The sequence below is a fragment of the Carettochelys insculpta genome, chromosome 25 (assembly GCF_033958435.1).
Source record: "Carettochelys insculpta isolate YL-2023 chromosome 25, ASM3395843v1, whole genome shotgun sequence".
NCBI classification, from domain to species: domain Eukaryota; kingdom Metazoa; phylum Chordata; order Testudines; family Carettochelyidae; genus Carettochelys; species Carettochelys insculpta.
In genome coordinates, this window is record NC_134161.1 from 16,064,470 (window position 1) to 16,089,596 (window position 25,127).

The following is a 25,127-nucleotide window of genomic DNA, read 5'->3' on the forward strand; positions in this document are numbered from 1 at the left end:
GAATTGTAGCCCAGGCCCCAGACAAACTAAGATTTGGTGGCCTTTTCTGCAGACCAGCAAAATAAAGCTGGCCGAGAGGAAAGGCGATGTTTTCTGCCAGGCTGCACCACCCCTCCGACAAGGAGCAGACAGGGGATTTATCATTCCCTGCATAACAAAACCCAGCTGGTAACCACCGGGCCTGGCACGGATGTCCCCTCTGGAGGAGACCCCAGACTGCTGACAGCAGGCATTTCAGGCTGGTAGTCCATCCCCTGTAGCCAAGGGAACCCCAGGGTGCCGGGGAACACCCATCCCTACCTCTATAAAACAAATACAGGAGCTCAAGGCATTAACAGATGGAGATCTTGCGTTGCAATCTCCAGGCTCCTCTTAGTCACCAAACAAATCTTGGCACCGGCTGTTAAATTGCTTAATCTCATTTCTGTGGAAGGAGAGACAGAGGGTCACCGCTCCTGCTGATTACATGCATGAGCACTCTCACAATGAAATCAATTTCACAGCATGCTTCCTTCATGTCACCACAGTAAGTCTGCCAACATGCTAGCACAGGCCACTTGGGAGGTCAGCATGTGAAATGGTGACAGGAGCAGTAGTGTGACTTGGGAGAGACAGGCAGAGCAAGCCAACAGATTGGAGGCATCCTTAAAACAGGCCACAGCTCCCTCAGTGCCTAAGTTTCCTCTATCACCTCTAAGAAAAGACAGTAACAGAGAGAAAGCCTTGCTAGTCTATATACTATCAAAACAAAAAAGCAGGTCAAGTAGCGCTTTAAAGGCTAACAAAATAATTTATTAGATGAGCTTTCGTGGGACAGACCCACTTCTTCAGACCATAGCCAGACCAGAACAGACTCCATATTTAAGGCACAGAGAACCAAAAACAGTAATCAAGGTGGACAAATCAGGAAAAAAAAAATGATCAAGGTGAGCAAATCAGAGAGCAGAGGGGCAGAAGGGCGGGGGGGTCAAGAATTAGATTAAGCCAAGTATGCAAACAAGCCCCTATAGTGACCCAGAAAATTCCAATCTCAGTTCAAACCTCGTGTTAATTGTGTTGAATTCAAATATGAAAGAGAGTTCAGCAGCCTCTCTTTGAAGGGTGTTGTGAAAATTTCTCTTCAGTAACACGCAGACTCTTAAGTCATTAACAGAATGGCCCACTCCATTAAAATGCTGACTAACAGGTTTGTGGATCAGGAGTGTTTTTATGTCTGTTTTGTGCCCATTAACTCTTCGTCTGAGAGAGTTTGAAGTCTGTCCAATATACAAAGCATCTGGGCATTGTTGGCACATGAGGGCATATATGTTGTTAGTTGAGGAACAGGAGAATGTGCCCGTGATTCTGTGAATAACCTGGTTAGGTCCAGTGATGGTATCGCCAGAATAGATATGTGGACAAAGCTGGCAGTGGGCTTTGTTGCAAGGAAAGAGTCCCAGGATTGGCGTTCCTGCGGTATAGACTGAGGCTGTTGGTGAGAATCCTCAAGGTTAGGAGATTGTCTGTAGGAGAGAACAGGCCTGTCACCTAGGGCCTTCTAGAGGGTGGCATCCTGATTCAGGATAGGTTGTAGATCTTTAATAATTCGTTGCAGTGGTTTGAGTTGGGAGCTGTAGTTGATGACCAGTGGTGTTCTGTTCTTGGCTTTTTTGGGCCTATCTTGGAGTAGCTGGTCTCTGGGTATTCGTCTGACCCTGTCGATTTGTTATTTTATTTCTCCTGGTGGGTAATTGAGGTTTATGAATATTTGGTAAAGACCTTGTAGTTTTCATTCTCTGTCAGAAGGATCAGAGCAAATGCGATTGTACTTCAGGGCTTGACTGTAAACAACGGATCTAGTTATGCGTGCAGGATGGAAGATAGAAGGGTGTAAGTAAGTATAGCGATCAGTGGGTTTCCGGTACAGTGTGGTACCAATCAGGCCATCCTTGGTTTGTACTGCAGTGTCCAGGAAATGCATCTCTTGCATGTTGTAATCGAGGTATAAGTTGATGCTGAGGTGTAGATTGTTAAAGTCTCTGTGGAATTCTTCTAGAGTCTCTATACCATGGGTCCAAATCATAAAGATGTCATCAATGTATCTTAAGTAGAAGAGAGGTAATAGGGGACGAGAGCTGAAGAATCGTTGTTCCAGGTCAGCCATAAATATACTAGCAAGTTGTGGGGCCATGCGGGTGCCCATAGCAGTTCCACTAATCCGGAGGTATAAATTGTTCCCAAATCAGAAATAATTGTGGGTGAGAACAAAAGTTACAGAGATCAGACACCAGATTGGCTGTGGTGACATCACGGATGGTATTCCTGATAGTTTGTAATCCATCTTCATGTGGAATATTAATGTACAGAGCCTCTACATCCATTGTGGCAAGGATGGTGTTTTCAGGAACTTTTCCAATGTTTTGTGATTTCCTCAGGAAGTCAGTAGTATCTCGGAGATAGCTGGGAGTGTTGTTGGTATAGGGTTTGAGGAGGGAGTCCGCGTAACTGGATAGTCCAGTGGTAAGGGTGCCAATACCCGAAATGATAGGGCGTCCGGGCTTCCCAGGTTTGTGGATTTTGGGAAGTAAATAGAATAATCCAGGCTGGGGCTCAGATGGTGTGTCTGAGTGAATGAGGTCCCGAGCAGCAGCAGGGAGTTCCTTGAGTAGTTGTTGTAATTTCCTTTGGAATTCCAAAGTGGAATCAGAGGAGAGAGGTCTGTAAAATGTGGTGTTGGAGAGTTGTCTGGCTGCCTCCTGCTCGTAGCCTGACTTATTCATGATGACAACAGCACCCCCTTCGTCAGCTGGTTTGATTATAATGTCCGAGTTGTTTTTGAGACTTAGGACAGCATAGTGTTCAGCATAGTTGAGATTGTGTCCCATTTGGCATTGCTTGCATATAATGTCAGCATGAGCACGGCTGCAGAAGCACTGTACGTAGAAATCCAGACTTTCACCACAACCGACCATTGGGGGAAATCCACATAGAATTCTTCTTCTTTTGTTGTTGGGGGGGGGGGGGGTGTCGAGAGAGTCAGACTGTTGTTCATAGGTGTGCTGGAAGAATTCCTTGAGACAGAGGCAGCGAAAGAAGACTTCAAGTGGTTTGAACCGAGATTGGAATTTTCTGGGTCACTGTAGGGGCTCGTTTGCATACTTGGCTTAATCTAATTCTTGACACCCCCTGCTCCCCTTCTGCCTCTCTACTCTCCGATTTGCTCACCTTGATCATTTTTTTTTCTGATTTGTCCACCTTGATTACTGTTTTTGGTTCTCAGGGCCTTAAATATCGAGTCTGTTCTGGTCTGGCTGTGGTCTGAAGAAGTGGGTCTGTCCCACGAAAGCTCACCACCTAGTAACTTATTTGGTTAGTCTTTAAACTGCTTTTTTCTAAGAAAAGATATTTGCCTTCCACACTCATCTATGCAGTGGCTTAATTTGCTCATGGTTATGAAGCACTTTTCAGATCCTTAGTCTTAAGGAAGCAGACAGGAGAAATATTTTACTCTAATTCGAATTCAGCTGACTGGTGCCAATCCCAGACAGCAGACTGCTGAACCCAAGTGGTCCCTGTGAGCACACAGAGCTGCAGCCCTAAAGAGTCTTCAGAACACAGACTAAGCAGATAGAGTTCAGATCTACTCACACCCCTCACAAAGATGTTAAATAATGTTAACAGAGGGAGAGAGCAGCTTATTGACAGGGCCTTATCTGACTACAAAGATAGGCCTTCACACTTCCGCTGTGATAATGCTGGAGAGGGGACAGGGATATTTATATTAGCAAAGGTCCTGCAGGTGGCCAACGCCACCACAGCTTGTAGGTAGTCCGTCGTGTCCGACTATGACATCTTGCGAGTCCACAACCAATGAGCCTGTGCAAGCTCATGTGGCTGAGGAGTCCAGGCTTTGAACGGCATGGGCGTTCACAGTGGGGGCAAGGGAAACGTCCTGGCTCTGTTGGTGTGGCTGCTGCTGTTGCTTTCTTCCTCTCACGAGCATCAATGAGGCACACGAGTCGCTGCTCTTTAAAGTTGTCATACGCGTGTCATATGAGAGCATGCCAGCCTGTTCAGTCTTTTGCATGCTGCTCTAGCTGATCTGGTTCTAAGCCAGCATGAGCAATGTTGGCCTTCACACACTCTTTATACCTCCTGCGAGGCCGACCTCGATTCCTTTTGCCCTGGGAGAGTTCACAGTAGAGTAGTTGCTTAGGGATTCTCTACTCCTCCATTCATATGATGTGCCCTGTCCAGCGAAGCTGGGCTTTCAGAATCATGGCTTCGATGCTCGTGGTTCCTGCTCTGTCCAGGACTTCCAGGTTCATAATTCTGTCCTGCCATCGAATGTGCAGTATGGACCTCAGGCTGCATGTGTGGAAGTGCTCCAGCTGTTTTATATGTTTTCTGTACAAGGTCCAGGTTTCACAGCCATACAGGAGACTGGTCAGGACTACAGACTTGTACACTTTCAGTTTAGTGGACTGGTGGATTTGTGCTGATTCATCATTCGTGCTCTCAGACGTCCTAGTGCCCAGCTGGCCTGGCAGATTCTGGCGTTGATTTCTTTGTCAGCGGAGCCATCACTGGCTATCACACTGCCAAGGTTCTTGAACTCCTCTACTGTTTTTAACTCTGTTCCTTCCATAGCTTATTGCACTGGGAAAGCTGCTCTGACATGCAGACACAAGCCCTCTTCTGCCTCTGCCAGCTGCAGGCATCTCCACTAGAGCTGTTTGCCGAGGAGGGGTGAGGGGGCAGCTGCCCTAGGGCCCGCTGATCTGCAAGGGCCCACAGTTCCCAGCCACTACTGCTGCTACAGCGGCAACAGCAGCGGTCAGAACTACAGGCCCTTTAAGTTGTCACTGGTGCCCCTGTGTGCACTAGGCACTGAAGTGACGTAACTTCCCTGTTCCAATTAGCCTGGCAGAGGAGACAAAGCCTCTGCCCTGGAGCTGCCGTTAGTGTCCAGCTCAGGCGCTTAGCTCCGAGCATGTCAGTAAGCCGGGTAGCTACAGCAGCATGGATACGGGAGGGCAGTGCTTGGGTGAGAGGGGCGTCATACAGGATTGCACTCAGAGCAGCTAGCCTGTCTTCACGCTATCTTTAGCTCATCCGTGCCAATAGGTCAGCTTAAGCTAAAAATTACACTTGTGGCGAAACGCACCCTCAGATCTGGGCTGCGAGAATGAGGTCGTCTTGAGCATCATCAGAAGAGTCACGACCCACCACTCGCAGATGGCAAGGAGAGCAGCACCAGACTCACAGCCATCCACAGAAGACGGGAACAAGAAGAGGGTCACACGAGGGTCCCTGAGGGCTCCTCAGGGCTGATAATGGAAAGTCGTCCGCTTGTAAACTGAGCGCAGCCAAATCTGGAGAGAAAACCACTCTGGAAGCCACATCCCCTTTAGCAGAATCACGCTGTATCACTGCACGCTGCTCCCAGCAGCTCTAAGTCCAGAAGGGCTGGGATGCCAGTGATCTGTGACTATCTGCTCCAGCGCTCCCTCCACCTGTCCTTCTCCAAAGTGGGGCTGCACTGATGCTACAGCAAGGACAGGAGATTTCCCCCAAAAGCTCTCAGGAGACCAAGCAGTAGGCCTAGCAATTCCCGGTTCCTCAGCCAGAACCCAACCACTGTAGCAGCAGGCAAAATGCAAAGGGAAACTTTTCTGATTGTGTAACCCTCTAGCACCAGGGGGAAGGCAGCCTTGATTAGCCAGTAGGAGTTTTCCACAAAGCGAAATGTGAACTGCCTCAGGAGCTCAATATAACTTACATTTTTCGAGCACTTTTTCTCCCAAAGGATTTCAGAAGCACTTTAGAGTAGGGACATCTACCCCCACAGAAACGCAGCCCCCTCTGATGCAGAGCAGGGAGTCTTGCTAAGCAATGCCCAGCATGCAGAATAAATATAATTCACAGAAAATTATTTCACTCAAATTGTCCATAAGAAAACACATCAAGTTTTGATCAAGTTTTTCAAGTTAGCATTTTGAAACAAAATAAAACATTTCACGTCCAAGGGGAGATTCAAACCACAACATTTCAGTTCAAACAGACATTCTGACATTGACAAACTTGGAGTTTTGGATCAGAGGGGTAGCCGTGTTAGTCTGGATCTGTAGAGCAACGAAGGGTCCTGTGGCACCTTTTCTGTTAGTCTATAAGGTGCCACAGGACCCTTCGTTGCTTTGGAGTTTTGGGTGTCCCAAAACTTCCCACCCAGATGTGTAACTGCTGGGCCCACAGCTAGACCCACAGAGAATGAGCTACCAGCAGAGACAGAGACCCCACTCCTCCCAAACCCTGAGAGACTTGGCCAGTTACCCAGCAAGGTATGATCCAAAGGGGAATTCTGGAAGGGGCGCAGGGATAGCTGGGTCAGCGTGTTGCAGTGTGGATGCCTCCTGGGCCCAGTGGCAGACTGCTCTGCCACTAATAGGGCCCTGGGCCAAGGCAGAGTGGAGTGGGCAGGCTTGTTCCACCCCCACCCCAGTCACCCCTAACCTGTGGGTGGCCGTCTCTCCCTCTTGCCATTCTAGGCACAGGCCAGGATTTTGCCAGCCCTCCGCCTTGCAAGGGCACTAACTAGAACAGTGTCAAGAAATTCTCTCTCTGCATCCAGTCCTGAGGTGACGTGAACCCAATCATTAGAGAGAGAGATGAAATACCCCATTACTATTGAGTTTTTATTTTGATAGCCTCTCTAACCTCCCTTAGCATTGGGTTTGATAAATTAACATTTAGTGTTGGGAAGCTGGATGGTTTTCCATATCTTCACAGTTACATGAAGAGCGGGAGCCCTGGCCCTCAAAGGCTGCTCAATTTTCAGTTTCTTACATTGAACAAAAGTGCTCTTCTTTCATTGCTCTTTCGCACTCAAGTTACCTTCTGAATGCACTACAGGGACTATGTACCCCATGATCTTCCTAACATTCATTCGGCTGGTGCTTAACCACTGCAAAATTGTTAGACTCTGCCACAAGATACTACTGAGGCCAACAGCATAGTAGGACTGTTCCGTTATACAACCCAGAGGATATTAATTGCCCATCACCCGATTTCTTGTACCTTTCTCTGGAGCATCTAATTCTGACCATGCCAGCTGAGACACCTATACACATCCATACACTCCACATAACTCACTTCTTCTCCATTGGAAACCAAGCTGCAAGGCCAGAGACACCTGTACTAGGCAAGACTGGCAACAGAACAAGCGACAGTGGGTTGCAACAGCTCGGACACGGCACCTGCCCATCCTAGGCAGTTGGAGGGTGAGTTTCAGGGTAACGTTCTGGGTGCACGTGTGTTTTCAGAGTTAATCTTTAGCGAGTGGCACTAGATAGACCGAAAGGCCCCAATAATGTCAGCCAAGGGCACTTCCTCATCTGTCTATGGACCATTGGAATGAGCATGTTACATCTGATCAACTGGGGCCGTCATGTGGCAGGTAGAGTAAGTGACGCCCACCCCCAGTCCAGTCCCTGGTGGGTGCATCCGTATTACGACTGCTACCAAAAGGCAAGCTAAGGTCGCTCAGGCTCTGCAGACCCCTTCCCTGACCGGGTAAGTCTGTTCCAGCAGGGAGCAGGCCCATTTGCAGGGCAGCATGGCAAAAGCCTGCCCTGCCAGTGCGCGACCTGCTCTTGGGCCAAACAACAGCTGTCAGCCCTTGGAGCTGTCACCAGTCACTTCGTAAAGCTGCGCACTGAGCCTCAGACACATGCCTCAAGCCACTGTGCTCTTGACAACCCATCGGTGTGTGGCACAAAAGCCCGAAGGCAGAGCTAAACAAGGAGTGAAGTGTGTCGAGAAGGGATGCTTAATTTAACACGCTAGCAAAAAACTGCCCTTCTTGCCAGAGACAGGGACGGGCTAATTAGGAAGACTCAATTCACATGGAGAAATGGCACATTCATGCGACTAACGTCACCTGAGTGGAAGCAGGAGGCCAGTAGCAACCCAGCCTCCGACACAGCCAAAACAAGCTTAGGAGACCGGCCCAGTGCACTCAGGTTTCACATGAGCCAAGAGAACAGCACAGTAAATCTAGGACACATCTGTGTAGCAATGGAAACATGAGGATTGCTCTTGAAGGAGCCATGCACCAAGCCATCGTAGTCCACGGGACAACCAGAGCAGGGGTAAGCACGCTTTTTACCTTGGGCCCACACTTTTTGCACCTGCAAGTCCATCCCCCCCACCCCAGTCTGCCTAATGCCCCTGAAGCTAGCGGCAGTTTCCCAGAACTGATGCACCACGCTCCCCTAGCGATGGTGGAGGCTGTAGGGACGAGAAAGGGGGAGCCAGCAGAGGCCACGGGGGGTGGGGGGGAGGGGAGGCTTATTGTGCTGGGCTCTTGTAATGAAATTTTGCACACTCCCCTCACTTTGCACACGTCTGCTGTAAGTTGTGTATTTGTACAGCTGCTGAGGACAGATTCAGCTTTGCATAGGTGGTGCACAATGTATATGTCTCAGTGCACAGAAAAAAGTTTATTCCACACATGGATGAAAAAAATTTGCATACAGACGGACAGGATGAGAGGGAATATTGCTAACAACCAATGCTCAATTTGTGCCAGGGCTTGCCAGGACTGAGCCTCGGCACCTCTAGTCTTGGCAGTTTAGCCTCGGAGTTCTGGGTTTGCTGCATCCGTTATGAAAGTAAAACAATTGATTTAACCTGATCCTTCTTTCAGTACTAATTCAACACTGCTAGCAACATACCTATGAACACCGACCCTAGGCAAATCTCTATGTAATCCAGTAGATAGCCCTGAGCAGACACTCTATCGACAAACTAACCAGCATAATGCAGGTATAAATAAAATTAAAAGTCTCTGCACAGCAATTTGCATTGGTTTATACACATCACGTGAAACTGGTGTATTGTGTGTTGATGTGACTTTACCCAGACAACATGGATGGATCAAAGACTTGTTCCAAGCATACCTGAACAACACAGAATACTGAACAACAACAAGGGCCAAGCAAATCCTTCCCGACAGCCCTGAACAGCCAATGGGAGATGCTGGATAACAATGACCTACTCTCTTCAGAGTGGGAGACAGGATTCTTAGGAGCGGTTGGTTGGTTAGTTTTCCACCAGCCATCTTCCAGCTCAGGACTCAGTCAGGGTGAACTAGTTTGCAACAACAGCTGGTCATTCTGAAGTGTTATTCAGCTGTCCGTGAGCTGGGTTTTTTAACTTGGGCTTCGTGGTAGATATGCCAGCTAAAGGGAGGGAGAATAGGTCAGTGGTTAGAGCGCTGCCCTTGTAAACCAGGGGTTGTCCACTCCATCTTATCTTCATCAACGGTCTGGATAATGGCATAGAGAGTACACTTACAAGTCTGCAGAGGCGGCCAAGCTGGGAGGGGGTTGCAAGTGCTTTGGAGGACAGGGTCCCAATTCAATGTGATCTGGAGAAATGGTCTGAGGTAAAAAGGATGAAGTTCAATACAGACGACATTTCCATCGGCTCGGATTACACTAGCCAGGTTGCAGAGTCCTGCTAATCACAGGGACAAAATCTGCAGCCTGACATAAAAGGTTTGCTCACCCCTGAGTAAGAACACCGGATGTGACTTGAGCTGGCAGCAGGTGAGAGTTTGAAAGTGACAAAGACCTCAGCATTGGCAAGTTAGTTTTGTAACAACCCTTCCCCTCCAGTTCTCACTCAGCATTTCAGAGACAACACCCCGCTGAGATCCTGCTGGGTGGAAGATGCTGTGCAAATACAAAATAGTAGTCCAAGAACTTTGGGTTCAAGCTGTCGCCACCTTAAAACTCTCTGTTCTGGTAGAAAAAGTAGCACTTAAGAAAGCACCTAGGAAATCTGGCTGAAAGCAAATAATTCAAGCATTTCAGAGTCTCCTTTGGAGACAGAAAAAACAAAACACCTAGGAGACTTGGAAAAGTTGCTTACAACATCCTGTAATTAGATCCTTAGCAGAATTACCTGCACAACAAAACAAAACAAAACCTAAATCTAATCCTGGAACTTCTCCTTGCAACAAACCCCGCTGCCAACTTTGTCCAGGTATTTATTCTGGAGACACCATCACCGGACCTAACTACGGCAGTTACAGGATGGGGACTCATACTCTTGTACCTCCACCAATGTTATATATGCCATCATATGCCAGCAATGCCCCTCTGCTATGTATACTGGACAGAGGGGACATCACTTTGGCAGAGAATGAATGGACACAAAGTGGCTGGGAAGGGACCTATAACCAGTTACCAAAAGCCAATTATCTCTGAAAGGTAGCTAGTCAACAGCAGTCAGGCTAGATAGGCCACCTGTAAGCAATGTCATATGGCTGTCCTTCCACTACACATAGTCCATCTCCCACCACACACTGCTCAAGACTGCAGGAGATGGACAGGATAGGGCATTTTTTAAACACCAGCTCTACATGACACTTCTCCATCTGCCAGGTGTGTAACATCCTTTGCTGGAACAAGGGTCAAATGCAGCTAATTTTGCAGAGAGAACAGTGCCGCCTGATGGTGCATGGGGACCAACTGAAAGCAGCAAAAAGAGCTTAGCCAGTAAGTCTGCTCAAGCACACTATAGGCTGGACCCTTGTGTTCCAGCACACTCGGGACCTGACTGGTGTCGAAAGAGAGAATTTGCCAGAGGACAGGAGGTCAGTACTGTCTAGCACATTACCAACACTTCCACTGCTCACTGGGCTCTTAGAAGACATTGAGGGGTAAATTACAACTAAATAATAGCCCAGAACACTGAGAACCAGGACTGGTGGCTGGAAACAAACTTTATGGGACCACGGGAAACCTGGCCCCAGCCACAAGCAAACATTCGGCCAACTAAAATCATGCCAGATTACAGATGTTCCTGGCTGAGGGAGTGCCGGACTAGAGGGGTTCAGCCTGTGGTGGCTTAAGATCCTTCTCTCCCTCATGAACGAGACTGAGACTTGCCAAACTCCACTCCTAGCTCCAGAAGCTGTAGAAAATGATGTCCCCCAAATGTTAATCTGAGTCTCAAAGGGCTCATAGAGCCACCAGAAAAACCTGGAGGTAGGAATCACACGCTCCAGATCAGAGAAAAAAAAGAGGTGCATGTTTCTCCAGTCACAGGAGAGAACACAAACTGTTACACAATCACAGCATTACACAACCCTGGGAAGAATGGAGAGGTAGTCAGAGCTGCCAGTGAGGCTGAGGAATGGCTGGGAGCACCCGACTGCAGGAAGCAGACAATTGCTTCTTTGGCTCTCTTCACTGGCTTGAGTTTAAGGCACATAATTTGCAGCAGGCCAGCCCCAGTCTGGGACAATCAGCCTGTCAGACCAACCTCAGGGGCCAGCACTGGCTTTGCGCAGTTACCAGGCATCCTCTCTTCTCCCCCGGCAGGAACACACAGAGGACCACAGCAGCTGAAGAAATAAGCTCCCTGTTGGAATTGCCAGTTGTGGTGGGAGCTATTCCTGGAGGTTTCTGCAGTTGCCGATCTTTAATTAAAGATTTATCTTTAATCCCCAGATACTCCAGGACAATCCAGGAGGGCTGGCAGCTCACCCCTCCCAGACAATGTGGGCAGGGGGGACATATCAGCTGACCCAGGCTCCATGTTGCAAAGGGCCAGGGACTAAGGATCTGATTTTGTCCCTGGTTGTGTCCCCCAGCCAGCAGCCTGCAGGAGGTGTTTCACAACTGGCACGTTCAAGTCCTAAACAAGGACTGTCCCAAATGACCTACTCCCCCCTCCCCCTCCAGCAGCCCAACCTCTCCCCCCCTTGTGAGGGAGGATCTAGGACCCCACCTCATGCCCCTCTTGCTGCACCCCACCCTCCCCTTCCTGCCTCTCTTCCAGGCCGTGCTTTGCAGAGTCCCAGTGTGCAGCCAGCCCAGCTCAGACATGCTCACAAATCAGCTAATGAAGGGTCCATCTCTGGACTCCAGGGGAGGGAGGGGGGAGATGCCTGCCTCTTCTCCATCTGCTTTTTAACAGCCACAAACTTAGCCTGGCCGGCCTCCCTTCCAGAGCCCCCCACACCCCAGAGTCAAGAGGAACAGGAGGCCCAGGCCAGTTCTCCCTATGTCAGGGGGCTCAGCTGCACCAGACAAACTAATTGAATTCTTACCCTCGAGATGCGAGGACCCGCCCACCCCAAACCACAACCCTCAGGCTGCTAGGTGCAAGCTGTGTGGGGTGCCTGTCTCTTTAAGAGAATGCCACACATGTCCCAGGATCTTTCCCACGCAAGACACACATCTATTAATCCCTGGTCCAACTGAGGACACGGTTCCCACCATTCTGTGTGGGAGGGATCACCCTCTGCATCAGTTTTTCTGAAGGATCCGTCCAGGGGCTGGGTCCTGAGAGCTCCCCGACAGTCTAGGAAGAGAGCAAGCAGGTCCCTGCTATCAGAAAAACTGCTCCAGAAGATGGAGATAATCTAGTGACTCAGGAAGCTTAAAGGAGGGGCTGGCTCTTCCCGGCATTTCATTTTCATTATTGTGGCTTTGATCTTGAACCTTGCTGCAACTTGGAAGGCTCTGGCGACACCCCTGCATAATGGTCCCATGGCCAGGGACAAGGCTCTCAGGCGGAGGCTCACAAAACCTCTCATAGGCCAATCTACAGATTCCTCTCAGGTTTCACTGCTGCTTCTTACACTGCTTCCCCAACACACCTGCAGTGAGATCTGGAAGCAAGGAATTCACCAGTGGCACTGCCTTGCAGCAAGGTTTGGCAGAGACCTGGTGCTGATTCATGGGTGCTGAGCATCCCCCTAGCCAGTGGGTATTAGGGGCAGCCAAGGATATGCTGCATCTTGAAGGATCCGGCTGAACTGACTGATGGCTTACTGAACGTGTCTAGCTCCACAGGTGTAGCTGACATCTCACAAACCGGTAGGAAGGCCCTGTTCTGGCCCAGGGTGTTGACAGTCTAAACCAGATATTAAATGCCAAGGATTAGGAGCAGCTGTGTAGGGTAAACAATGAGACCACATCTCCGTTGTGCTGAGCTTTACAGGTATCACCTAACTAATCCTCCAACCACACTGTGACCTAAGTCTAAACCCAAACTGACACGTATTCCTCTCTCCACTGCTCCATGAGCAGCAGAAACACTCTGCTCACAGGTGCAGAATGCATCAGGAGACTCCGTTCAGCCCGTCGGCACAAAGACCCTCCTACAGACTCAGCGGCTCTGACCGACCCTCCAGCACAATGTCATACCGGGCTCGCTCACGCCGTAACCAGAAAGGACAAGAGCAGAAAGGCCCCAGGAAAGGCGTTGTCACTAGAGAGAGAGAGTGTACTGCAGACCACTGACAGCTGTGGTCAGCATGAGGAATCCCAGATTCTATTCCTAGTCTATCACCAACCTCCTGTGTGACCCTGGGGAAACTGAGGCATGAGGAAAGTCAGTGATTTGCCCAACTGTAAAATGAAGGGAACGCCCTAAAATGAAATAAGTTTTCAAACAGTAAAATTTCATTAAACAAAGCTCTGCCCCCATTTTACAGATGTAGATTCTGCTACTGGCCCGAAATGCCTCAGTTTCCCCAAGTCCATAGAACTAGTCAGTGGCAGAGCCAGGATATCCAGTCTCCCAGCCCTTGGGTTCCATCCCCTGTGCAATGCTTCCCCTAGAATAAATTCAGAATTTGTGTATAGATTAAAATGTTCACCTCTGATGGTGTCACACAACAGAGTGATCTGCTCAGATAACCAGAGGAACAACTAATTCCTGCACTCAGCTCACTGGTAAAAATGTAGTGGGAAGCCATTCTGGCTTTCAGAAAGGGAGTTTGTGTATATGACAGGGGAAGGGGAAGTTATTCTGTGACTCTCTGTGGTCATCATGAGCTTAAACACATCTCACGTACATAGAGCTCAATAGGCTACAGTCACACAGCTGTATTGCCTTTTTGTTTAGAATAATAAAGAGAGAAAAAAGAAGATCTCAGAGAGCACAGAGTGTGTGCATCTCCTCCCTGAACAGTCTGCACTGAATCGAACACAAAATGGCAGCTTTCTTCAGAGAGCTATACTTTTAGTTCTAAGGACTCTGACTACCAAAAACTGGCTACACAGCATAAAAATTTCAGCAGACTAGGAAACCCAGTGGGCCATGAAGACAGTACAACGAGAGCTGTGTTGCCAATTCATTAGCTGGTGCGCAAGGGAGAAGAGAATTCACCCTCCCCTCTGGTAGCTGTATCAATTTCACAGGGCTAGTAGGGGAACATCTTCCACTTGTTACTCATTTCAAGAAGCAAGATACAGATGCACAGGAAGTAGGAAGATGGAGCCACTTTTCTGACAGTTAGACTGGGGGTGGAAGACTGGGCTCAAAGGGGAGGAAGCAGCCTGATAAAGGAGAAAACGCCATATTGCCAGGCAAGAGCTCAGGACTCCTGCTCCTGGGAGGAATTCAGGTTTATGAGTTATACCCCACCAGTGCGTTAGGGCCTGAATCAGGTTCTGAGCAACCAAAATGGGGAGGTTCGTCTTGGAGCGCAGCAGGAACAAGATTTGACCCATCAAGGATATAGGGCAGAACTCCACTCATTCTCCAAGTCTGTAGTGAGGATCGCTTCGACCTAGCCAGTAATATTAATGCCAATCTCAAGTTCTTTTACAGCCTCTCATCCTTAGATATCCAAACTGCATTTCCAAGGAGGTCAGTAGCATTATCCGTATTTTTCTGATGGGGAAACTGGGGCATGGAACAGGTGCACAAGAATTTAGAAAGACAAAGTAATGCCTCAAGTCAGACCAGACTCCTTTGCACTGTTTTATAGTGTGGCAAAATCCTGACATGTGAAAGCAAGCCCTGCCACAGGCAGATTGCAGACAAAGCAAAGAGAAAACCACCAAGCACACCAGACTGGGTATCTGGGAGTGATTTTATCATTGCTTATATTTTCAAGTGTCATCTCTTTTGGCGGGGGGCAACATCACAGATCTTTTCTTATTTACACAGTTTACCAATGGACCTGGCTGCTTCTCATAGCTGCTGCACAGCACTCTAGGTTTTGTTATATTGTACCATTCAGGCAGTACTAAGCAAAGAATATTGGGCCAGAAGAACTAGTTTGTTTGAATTTAAGAGCTTATATATTGCACTCGTTATACTCCAATAAACGGAGTTATAAATGCTAGACAACGGTTTTAATTTTAGGATGCTTCAGGGAGTTGCAAATGTTCAGTGCCGAATTCCATATAAGGCCTGACTACAGCATCTGCTATTAAGTTTCCCTTGAGCCATTTTTCAGGGTTGATTATCAAGTGACTGGGTGGTCAGACACCACTGCACCAAGATAGGCCTTGTTCAGGCTACGACCAAGGTTGTGATTCGTTACTGGCCTGGCTGGCTCTAAACACCGCGTGCCTCCACCACAACACAGCTCACGCTAGGACCAGATGAAAAGCTCTCCAGGACAACAGGTTTCTGAAGGCAAACAGAGTTTTTGACTCAAAGAAATTTTTCCCAAAGTTCTTCATGCAGGCAAAGCTCAGCTCTCCATCCACCACCCAACCAGAAACAAGAAGTTGCCCTGGTGCACGGGCCAGTGGAGGGCCTTATAGCTCAGGTGCCTCATGCTCCCATTCTTGTTCCCAGTTTGACCGCCTTCCCCGTGAGGTGGCTCACCATGGGCTCCCCTGACGCACTGTGGTGGCTTGCCAAGAAGGACCACTTTCTGTCCAAGCAGATGTAGCGCAGCCAGGGAAAGCCAACAGAGGAGAATGGGGCACCCAAACTACAATGCTCAAGAGACACTGAAGCAGCTTCTACAAACAAATTTTCCGTCTCCCAGTACAGCTTTTTCCCCAAAACGTCAGTGAAGAAGAAAACCCCATTTTAACAACAAAGGTTCTGCAGCAGGACAGCTAAGCTGCTCCCTGGTGGCCTTCAGCACACAGGTGACAGATACGAATCCCACCCGCAAGGCAAAAATGGTTTAGCAGGTCCTCCTCTCTCTGACATCTGTGCAGTAGATCATTCCCCAGTGCACATCCCACAGGAGCTCTACGCAGGGCAGCCCGGATTTAGCTGGAATACAATCCATGCTTAGGCAGCCTGGCGCGTATGTCCTTGTGACAGCAGAAGAGGTGCAGTGAGTCCATGATCTGCATTATTTTACTAAAATCAAACTGGGTACCTTGACCACGTAGCTCATCTACCACAAATCTGTAGAGCAGACAGGTCCTGTCCCCCAGGCAAGGGCCTAACATGGCAAGTAGACATTCAACAAATCCCCCAGCTTCCACACCTCAGCCAAGAAGAGTACAGTCCTTGGCCGAGGGGCATTTTACGCCATGCTCAGTTCACCTAGGAGTCAGAGCCTGTCAGGAAAGGGAAGAAAAACAGCAAACGTTTTTGAGACATTATACCCTTAATCATTGAAAACCCTTACAGGGTTTTACCCTTACACCTTCAAAGGCCCTCGTGGGAACATATTTTACCAGAGGAAAAATACAGGAGTTAGCTTTGTGAAGGGGAAATAAAAGTGTTTAACCTTTTGACAGCAGATTCCAAACCACTCAGGAGAATGCATGATGCTTTAATCGTACAACTGTGACTTAAATGGTAGGCATGCAATGCATTGTAATTGGCTAGCCTGGAAAGAGAAGGTTAGGAGAAAAATTCCAAAGTAAATGGATTTCTCCTTTCAAAACCATCTCCAGGACTGTAACACGTTAAACTGGCAAGCAGTGAAGCAGTGGTCATTAACAGAGCTCATTTAAAACACAATTGCCCAGAAAGTAGCAGCGAGCGAAAGCGCCTCCTGGGTTTCATTCCTGACTCTGCCTCCTGGGACTTCGGCCAAGAAACTTAAATAAACAACTTGTCCTCCTCTAGCACCTTTTACTGAGTCTCTCCAGAAAGCTCACAAACTCTAACGAATGACACCACATTTATTCCAGAGGGCAAGGCTCTCCTGTGGGTAAGGCAGGGGCATGCAAAGTAGGGGCAGACTCCTCACAGGGGCATGAAATTTCATAAAGGGGGCACAGACCAATCAGCTGCTGGGCCCCAGGATCATCCAGCTCATTAGACATGTTGAACTATGTTACTCTGTGTGCGTGTGCGTTCGCTCACAGTTCTATAGCCATTAATAACGTCACATTCCACAGACTTATGCTCTTACACTGACGTAATTTCAAGGCACCCTAGGGCAGATCTCCTGACAGTCCTCTGATGAAGCGGGTCTTTGCCCACGAAAGCTTATGCTCCCAAAAGTCGGTTAGCCTATAAGCTGCCACAGGACTTCTCACTGTTTGTGCGGATACAGACTAATACAGCGACCCCTCTGATGCTTCCCGCCTCCCAGAGGAGCAGCAGCCTCCCTGACATGAGCTGGGCAGTTCTCAGGCAGTCCCTGGCAGACAGGCATCTAGCCAAGATCAAGCCACTTATCACAGACAGTCTCTGCTGGCAGACGCTGTGCAGTGAACTCTTTTTAACTGGTGTTCAGTCAACGGGTACTGTCAAATAACCGGCATTAACAACACTGGGGACCTGAGGTGAGGCTGCTGCATTCACCGCTCCCCATCCCTCCCTGGGCCTGGGCTGCAGAGGGTCCATGGCTGCTTGGCAACCGCCACCGGTGGGGCAGGGGGAAGGGGAGAGCACCCCTCCACCACACAGCTGCAAGAGCCAGGGCCAGAGCTGCGGGGGGCTGCAAACCCCACGGGGAGTACAGAGATGCTGCAGGGGCAGAGGTGACACTCCAGGGGCCAGGCTGCCGAGGGCTTGGGTGGAAGTGCTGCTGGTGGCAAAGGAATCACAGATCCAACGCCCAGTGAATGCCAGCCGTGCTGCACCAAGCAAAAGCTGCATCCGTGAGCCCAGAGCAGAAAGCAAAACAAAACACTGAAAGAGACATTAAAACCAGGGCTAAAGCTAGACAGAAATGAACGAATGCAGCAGTTTCCATCAGCGCAATCAGGAGTAAGAGGAACATACAAGACAAGCTCATACTTCTGATGAACAAAAAACTGGACAGAAAGACACCTATCCTCCCTCACCTCCAGGGGCAGCTTTACTCAGGCAAACACCACCCTTACGTCTGTCTGGAACACGCTCTGAGCCGAGGTCTAGATCCATTTTACACCACTTCACCTGTAAGTTTCTCCCAATTTCTACCAGCATCATAGAATCACAGAACACAAGAACTGGAAAGGACCTGGAGAGGCCATTGAGCCCAGTCCCTGGCCCTCATGGCAGGACCAAGCACCATCTAGATCATCCCTGATAGGTGTCTATCTAACCTGCTCTTAAATACACCCACTGATGGAGATTCCACAACCTCCCTAGACAATTTATTCCAGTGCTTCACCACCCTGACAGTCAAGAAGTTTTTCCAAATATCCATCCTAAACATCCCTTACTGCAGTTTAAGCCCATTGCTCCTTGTCCTGTCCTCAGGGGCCAAGGAGAACAATTTTTTCTCCCTCCTCCCTGTAACACTCTTTTAGGTGCTTGAAAACTGCTATCATGGCCCCTTCTCTTTTCTAAACTAAGCAAGCCCAGTTCTTTCAGTTGTCCCTCCTCAATCACTGTATGAGCACCACTGCCATTTCCATCGGTTTGGAGTGCATTAGACTGGGTGGGGTGGGGGGAGCACTAACAAAAAGTGGGGCCCAACATGAAAAGTTTGCTCACTCCTGCATTAGAGGAAAAGCTTCTGGAACAGCAAAGGCTGCTTGCCTGTCAGCCACAACAGCAGGTCAAGCCGGTCTCAGCAAGGCCACACCACCTGCTAAGAAGGAACAAACCATATTGCACAGCCTGAATGGAAGCCTTCCCGGCCCATGCCAGAAGACATACATGCCTTTGATGGGAGGCCAGTATTGCCCAACAGTGACAATTGATCAGCCCCATGTGGGGGTTGCCCACATCACAAAGTAGAGTCACCAGATCAAATTAGAAACAGAGAACCTTGCCCAGCACAGGCCCAGAACTGGGATGGTACCAACCTCACAAGGAGGTGGCATACTTCTCATTTCTCTTTATCTCCACCTTGTCCACCATGGCCTCATCCTCCCAGGTGCAGACTCAGCAGATACCCGAGTTCCATTCCCAGCTGGTACTGCTTTGCTGTTTGGCCTCACACAAGTCACTTATCACTGCCCCAGGTTCCCCACAGGGGAAGGGAGCCTTATGCCTTGGTGTTAAGCAAAAAGGTGACGTAGAAACATAGTGGCTTATTAAGGAAAGAAACATCTCAGGAGTCGCAATCAGAGGAAGTTCGGGGAAGGTTTGGGGTTTGTAAAGTAAGTTGCTTTCATTTACAAATCAGTCATGTGCAGCATTTGCTACTGTGATATTAGAACACACCCAACACCAGCATCTCCAACAAATCAGCAAGCTGAAGTGCTGGGCTGGTATTGAGGGTGTAAGAGAAGCCTAATACACATCCACAAGAACAACTGTACAGAGACACACCAAAGGTCCATCTAGCCCAGTATCCTGTCCTCCGACAGTGGCCACTGCCTGGTGACCCAGGGAGAATGAACAGAACAGGAAATCATCAAGAGATTCATTCCCTGTCACCAGTTCCCATTATGCAAGGTTTAATCCTTGCATAAAATTCTACATGCATATGTATGTCGATGCCTAATCTAGTCCACCCAAAAACTTCACAAGCCTTGTGCCACAAGGGCTGATCTCTAATGTGCCAGGCCCCAAGGGACAACTGTGGATACTTTCTTCTTCTACATCCACCGCCCAAGATTTCTGAATCTGCAATGGATTTTAATGGTTCCTGCCGTGGTGAACATGTAGATGAACTGAACAGCTCAGCAGAGACAGCTTCTATCAAAGCAACAGGTAAACAGGGGGAAGCTCAAAAGCAAAGCCAAAACTGCAGGTGCACCTCACAAAGCAGAGGGGTTATTTGTTTTCAAACAAATCTGCAAAGCCCCTGTCTAAATATCCAAGTGCTCCTACTAGCGATGTACTTAAAAGCTATGATACATTTAGAAAGATAAGGTAGACAAAGTGATGTCTTCTACTGAAGATCTGGTGGTGAGAGAACACTTCAAGCTACACAGACCTCGTTTTCAGGTCACCTTCAGAGGCACCCAGAATAACCTCACCTTTCCCCTAATCAACACTGATTGAGAAAAAGCCATGCAAGACCTGCTTAAATAATCATATTAATCGACTGCCAATATTCTAATCCAGCCAGATCCTCTTTTCTGAGCACCTGACTCTAATGAAGAACAAACCTCGGTTCACTTCATCACAGACATTTGGATTTTGCACATTTGTTGTGGAGAAATGGCCCATCCCTGTTATTTCCTTTCGGCACTGAAGTCCCACTTACTCCGATATCTGCAACAATCGTGTATTTGTTCCCACATGCCTGCTACCGGCTCCCCCATGACACATTAAGCTCTCTCGCTCACAAGAAGCCAGTTGTGCACGCATTAAGCTCGTGCCAATGCGCCCCCCTTTCCCACTCATTTTTTCCAAGCCTGAAGTTTAGCGGGGGCTGTTTATTTTCTCTCTCTGCTCCCCCCACCCTACCCCAAAGTCCAGCTACCACAAAAGAGCCCATCCAAGAGGCCTGGGATGTTGCTCGCAGGCTCCTTCTAGCTTAAACATCGGAAAAGCGGGGAACGACCCGAGTTCAAAGACATCCAGGACATCTCCGGCCCCAGAGGCGGCGCCTCACAGGTGAGGCAGCCCGCGGACCCGCAGCCCGGTCGAGGGGGCGCCTTCCGACTGCAACCCTGAACACCGCGTTAGGGTTATTTTCCGCTCAGGAGTAAACACGAGCCGCGGGGCTCCTGGGCCACACGTCAGTTACACCCCGCCCTGCAGCCGGAGCCCTGCAACTGGCCCTTCCCCCCGCAAAGCTGCGGCGGGCTGCGGGTGCAGAGACCCCCCCGGTCTGCTCCACTCACTCACTCACCCACCATCAGGCAGCCATCCGGGGCCCAGGGCTCGGATCCGCCGCCCGCCCGGGTGGGGCTGCAGGAGGCCGCGCCGCGGCGGGGGGAAGGATGCACAACGCCGGCCCTAGCTGAAGTTGGCCGGAGCCGGGAGGGGGCGGGCGGGCAGGCGGGGGCCGGGGAGGGGGCGGGCCGGCCACGCGTGCGCATAGAGCCGCCTCGGCCGGCGGTGTGTTAGCGGGAGGGGTCCCGCTAGGGGGGATCCCGGGGGCTCCCCGCACGCGCGCTCCCGCCGCCGCATGAATGAACAATGGGCGCGGCGGGAAAGGGCGGCGCCCGGAACGGCCCCATTCATCGCGGGATCCCGTTCCCAAGGGCTCCATTCACGCCGGCGTTCTCCGGGGGAGGGGCTGGCCCGGGCACGAACCGGCTCCCTTTGTCCCCCTGGGCCCCCGGAGGCAGCCCACGCACCGGCCCCCCCCGCCAGCGGGCAGCTCCCCAGGAGAAAGCATCTACCCCCACCCCCGCACGACCCCCGTCTGCCGGAGACCCACACAGCCATGTGCCCGCCCCGCAACTAGGGTCACCAGCTAAGAGAGGGCCCCCTGCGAGGGAGCGTCCCTGTCCTACATTAATACCGCCTGAGTGGGCAGCTATGAGCCAGGGACAGCCCCTCTCATCCAGCCCTAGGGCTGAAGGGACCTCGGGTTCAGCGAGCCCAGCCCCCTTTCGGGGTGTCCTCTTTTTCCCACCGTCAGATATGGCACCTCTAAAGTAAGCACCCAGGCTCTGCGCTGAGCAGCTTGCAGGGCACCCCTGGAGGGGCCAAGCAGCAGGAGGGACAGGGTCTGCCGGCAAGCCAGGCACAAGGAGGCCAACGTTCACTAGCGGCTCTGCTGATCTCCAGGCACTTCCCAGCCTCCCCCTAGTCCATTAAGAGCAATGAGGGAGTGTACCCTCATTGTACAGATGGAGAAACTGGAGCAAAGCCTTGTCCAAAGCCAAGGTGAATGCAAAAAGGCATTTGCTAAGGGGCCTTCCCATCTGCGCTTGAGAGCTCCCATCCTGCTCGCCTATGGACCAGTTCTCTTGGAGGTCTCGGTGAGGTGCGATGAGCCAGCAGTAGGAGACCAGGATACAGTTCTCTGCTCCAACACAGCTGTCCCTGCATGAGCTTGGGCAAGTCCACACCAGCCCAGGTTGACACAGGTGTGGAGACCAATGGGACTTAGACACTTAAATAGCTTTGAGAATCTGTGTCTGCCCTTTGTCATTGCAATGAGAATAGTAGCTCTGTCCTACCTCACAAGGGAACAGTGAGGTGCTCACGTGCTACGCTCATGGGGGCCATATAAGTACCATACAGAGATAGGAGCAGCTCCTTTCCTGTAGATTTGTGAATATTCAAAGTAACAAGGTCCAGGTGAGGCTCCTTACCTATAGCTCAAGGCAGGGACTGATTTCTAACGGCCTAAGTGCTAAGAATGAAGAATGCTTTCTGTGCCAGCTTCCCAGGGGGATTTCTCCTGCAGTGACACGCTTCATGACCTATTGATGAATTAACAAAACTGGGGGTATAATAACTGGCACCACAATACCAACCAGCCAGCCAGGTTTGGCTTCCAGTCCTGTCCAATGTTCCCCCCATCTGTGGAGAGTCTGCTCCTGATGGTGCAAGAGGTGCCACATCTGCCCCTGTTTTAAGACATGTCCAATGTCAATCTGCCATTGTAGCCCAATCCTGTCCCTGGGGACAATTCCTTTCATGAAACTTGATGTCATCTCCAGGTGCCATGAACAAGCTTCACACATAACCAATGCCTATCTTGTGACTGATCCAGGCCCAGCCCCTGGTTCTGACCTCCTGTCCCCTCTGTGGGCAAAGCTTAATCATTTGCAGTGTAGAGTGATCAAATGTGCTGCAAATGATGTTGCTAAGCAGGGCTTTCACAGTTCTCCCTTTTGCGGCTGGGGCCCGTTAAAAGATGCAAGCCAGCTGCTGGCAAGCTGTGCTCATCAGAAAGAGGTGCCTGGTTTCCCCGTGGGCTCACACAGGGCCCTTCCTCAGCAACTGAAGGGTGAAGACAGACCTACACGCTGACTTGAATGTCTGCACAGAGGCAATTGAAAAAAAATAAACAAAATTCATGTGATGGAACAACAATTTTACAGCAAAGCCTGCAGCAGAAATGTGTGTGGTTCTGACAACAGGTGTCACTCATCAAAAACATGTCTATGAATAAACATTTCATGTAGCCTCAGGCTTTGGAATAATCTGCTAGTGACTCAGTTTTAAGCTCTCAGATATCTGGGATTTCCTTCCTAGGGAGGGCCAGAAAAGATTAGATTCCATTCTCTCCTGCTACACATACCCACAAAAAAACAGGGAAAGGAGTAATTTTCAAATGCAGCTTGTAAGGTCTTTCTAAAGTCTCCCATTCAATGACAATTCATTGCGATTGGTGAAGAAGAGAAGAACAAGGCCCTCCACTGCAGGCATTAATGGTGCAATTCTGGGGCCTGTGTTAGGAGGAGGTCTAACTAAATCAACAGTGGTCAACTTCCAAACCATGATCCCTGCTGAAGTAGATACCCGCCCTCCAGCATTCCTGTACAATCAACAAGAAGTGCAGGATGCTGCTCGCACGCACCTGCAGCCTTTGGGTGGCCCCCCACTTTGAGATTCCGGAGGCCAGCTAGTTAATAGTGGTCACATTGGCCATAGGGGTGAATCTGATCCACAAAACCTTTGTCTCTCAGCAGATGAACTGTGTATTCGAAGAGTGACGATGGGAGCTTGGGAATGATGTATTCTCCCCAACTGAAAAACAACAAAAAAGAGACAGTCCCCTTGTGCCCCATGCACTCCAGCCCCAGAGCCTGGGGGCGGGGGGATGGTTCATACCTTCTGTGGGCCCCTTGAGGCTTGGGCTGGTGTGTGAGGGGAATGAGAGGTTCAGTGTGGGAGGGGGCTTCCAGGAACTGGGCTTGTAGTGTGGGGTCTGGGCAGGAGGGAGGGTGCAGGAGCAGGCTGGGAATTGGGGGGTCTGAGTGGGAAGGAATAAGCAGGAGGGTGGGGGTGATCTGGTGGGAGGGGGGTGCAGGAAGAGGGTGTGGGTGAGGAGGTCTGGGTGGGAGAGGGTGTGGGGGTCTGATCAGGAGGGAGGGCTGGGGGCCTGAGGGGAGGAAAGGTGCAAGAAGATTTGGGGTGCAGAGTCTGGAAGGGAGGGCTAAAGGTGCAGGTGAGATATCTGGGAGGAAGGGGGCAGAGGTTTGGGCAGGAGGGGGTGTAGGAGCTGTCTGGGGGTGCAGGGCCTGGGTGACAGGGTATGCAGCTTACCTGCACAGCACCTGCTCCCAGGCACTGGCCTCCGTTGCTCTGATTGACCAGAATGTCAGCCAATCAGAGCAGTGGGATGAAGCCTCTGGGCTCCCATTTCCCTAGCTGGGGGAACAGCAGCGGTGCTGTGTGGAGCCGCTTTCTGCCCCCACCCCCCGGCCCTGGTTTGCCTGGTCCAGCCTGTGGGGCTTGGGGCACCCACCCTGCTGCAGGCTGGGTGCTGAGGAGGGGAGCCCAAGCCGCAGGGCCCAGCTCCAGCCTGCGAGGCTCTTTAACCTTCGAGGACAGAATAAGCAGCAATGGGCTTAAAAGGCATCAAAAAAAGGCTTCAGAAAAACTTCTTCCTTGTCAGGTGCCACCGAAGGGTGGGAGAATCACAGGGCTCTGCGCCCCAGCCGCACCCAGCAGGGAGAACAGGGGGTTACGACTCACCAGGGACACAGCATGGAGCCCATTGTCAGCACAAAACCCAGCAGTCATCAGTACAATCCTTCGCGGGGAGAGGGTGCCCTGATGTAGGCCTGGCTCTTGTCCTGGACCCTGAGTCAACCCAGAGTGCCCCACTCCCTGCAGCCTGGCCCCAGCCAACAGCCTCCTCTGGCCTTGGAGGGCAAAAGGTGTCACCTGGTCATACCCTCTCCCGGGCTCAGGCTAGGAAGGGCTTGGCCATTGTGTACATGTGAGAGGCCACCACAACGTGGAATTCCCCTCACCATTTGCTATCGGTGCAGTGCCCTGGGAAACTGAGGCACACCCCAGGGTTACTGTGCGACAGGGTAACAAGGTGACGAAAACCCCTGGTCCGTCACATGGTGGGTACGGGGGTAAGCACCTAGCAAGGCTGTGGAATCTCTGTGGCTGGAGGGTTTTAAGATGAACTTAAACAAACGCCTGTCAGGGACGGG

General features: G+C 50.4%; 1 protein-coding gene across 4 annotated transcripts in view; it reads right to left on the reverse strand.

The window, feature by feature from the left end:
* ST3GAL4 (ST3 beta-galactoside alpha-2,3-sialyltransferase 4) overlaps nucleotides 1-21,057 on the reverse strand; it is a 95,703-nt gene extending 74,646 nt beyond the window's left edge. Inside the window, exon 1 of one of the 4 annotated variants that reach the window (XM_074976746.1) lies at nucleotides 20,907-21,057. The gene's annotated coding sequence lies outside the window, so the exon portion shown is untranslated. Of the gene's footprint in view, nucleotides 1-20,902 lie in introns of all 4 variants that reach the window. The other 3 variants (XM_074976749.1, XM_074976747.1, XM_074976748.1) reach the window with 3 other exon arrangements.
* Between the last annotated feature and the right edge of the window lie 4,070 nt (nucleotides 21,058-25,127).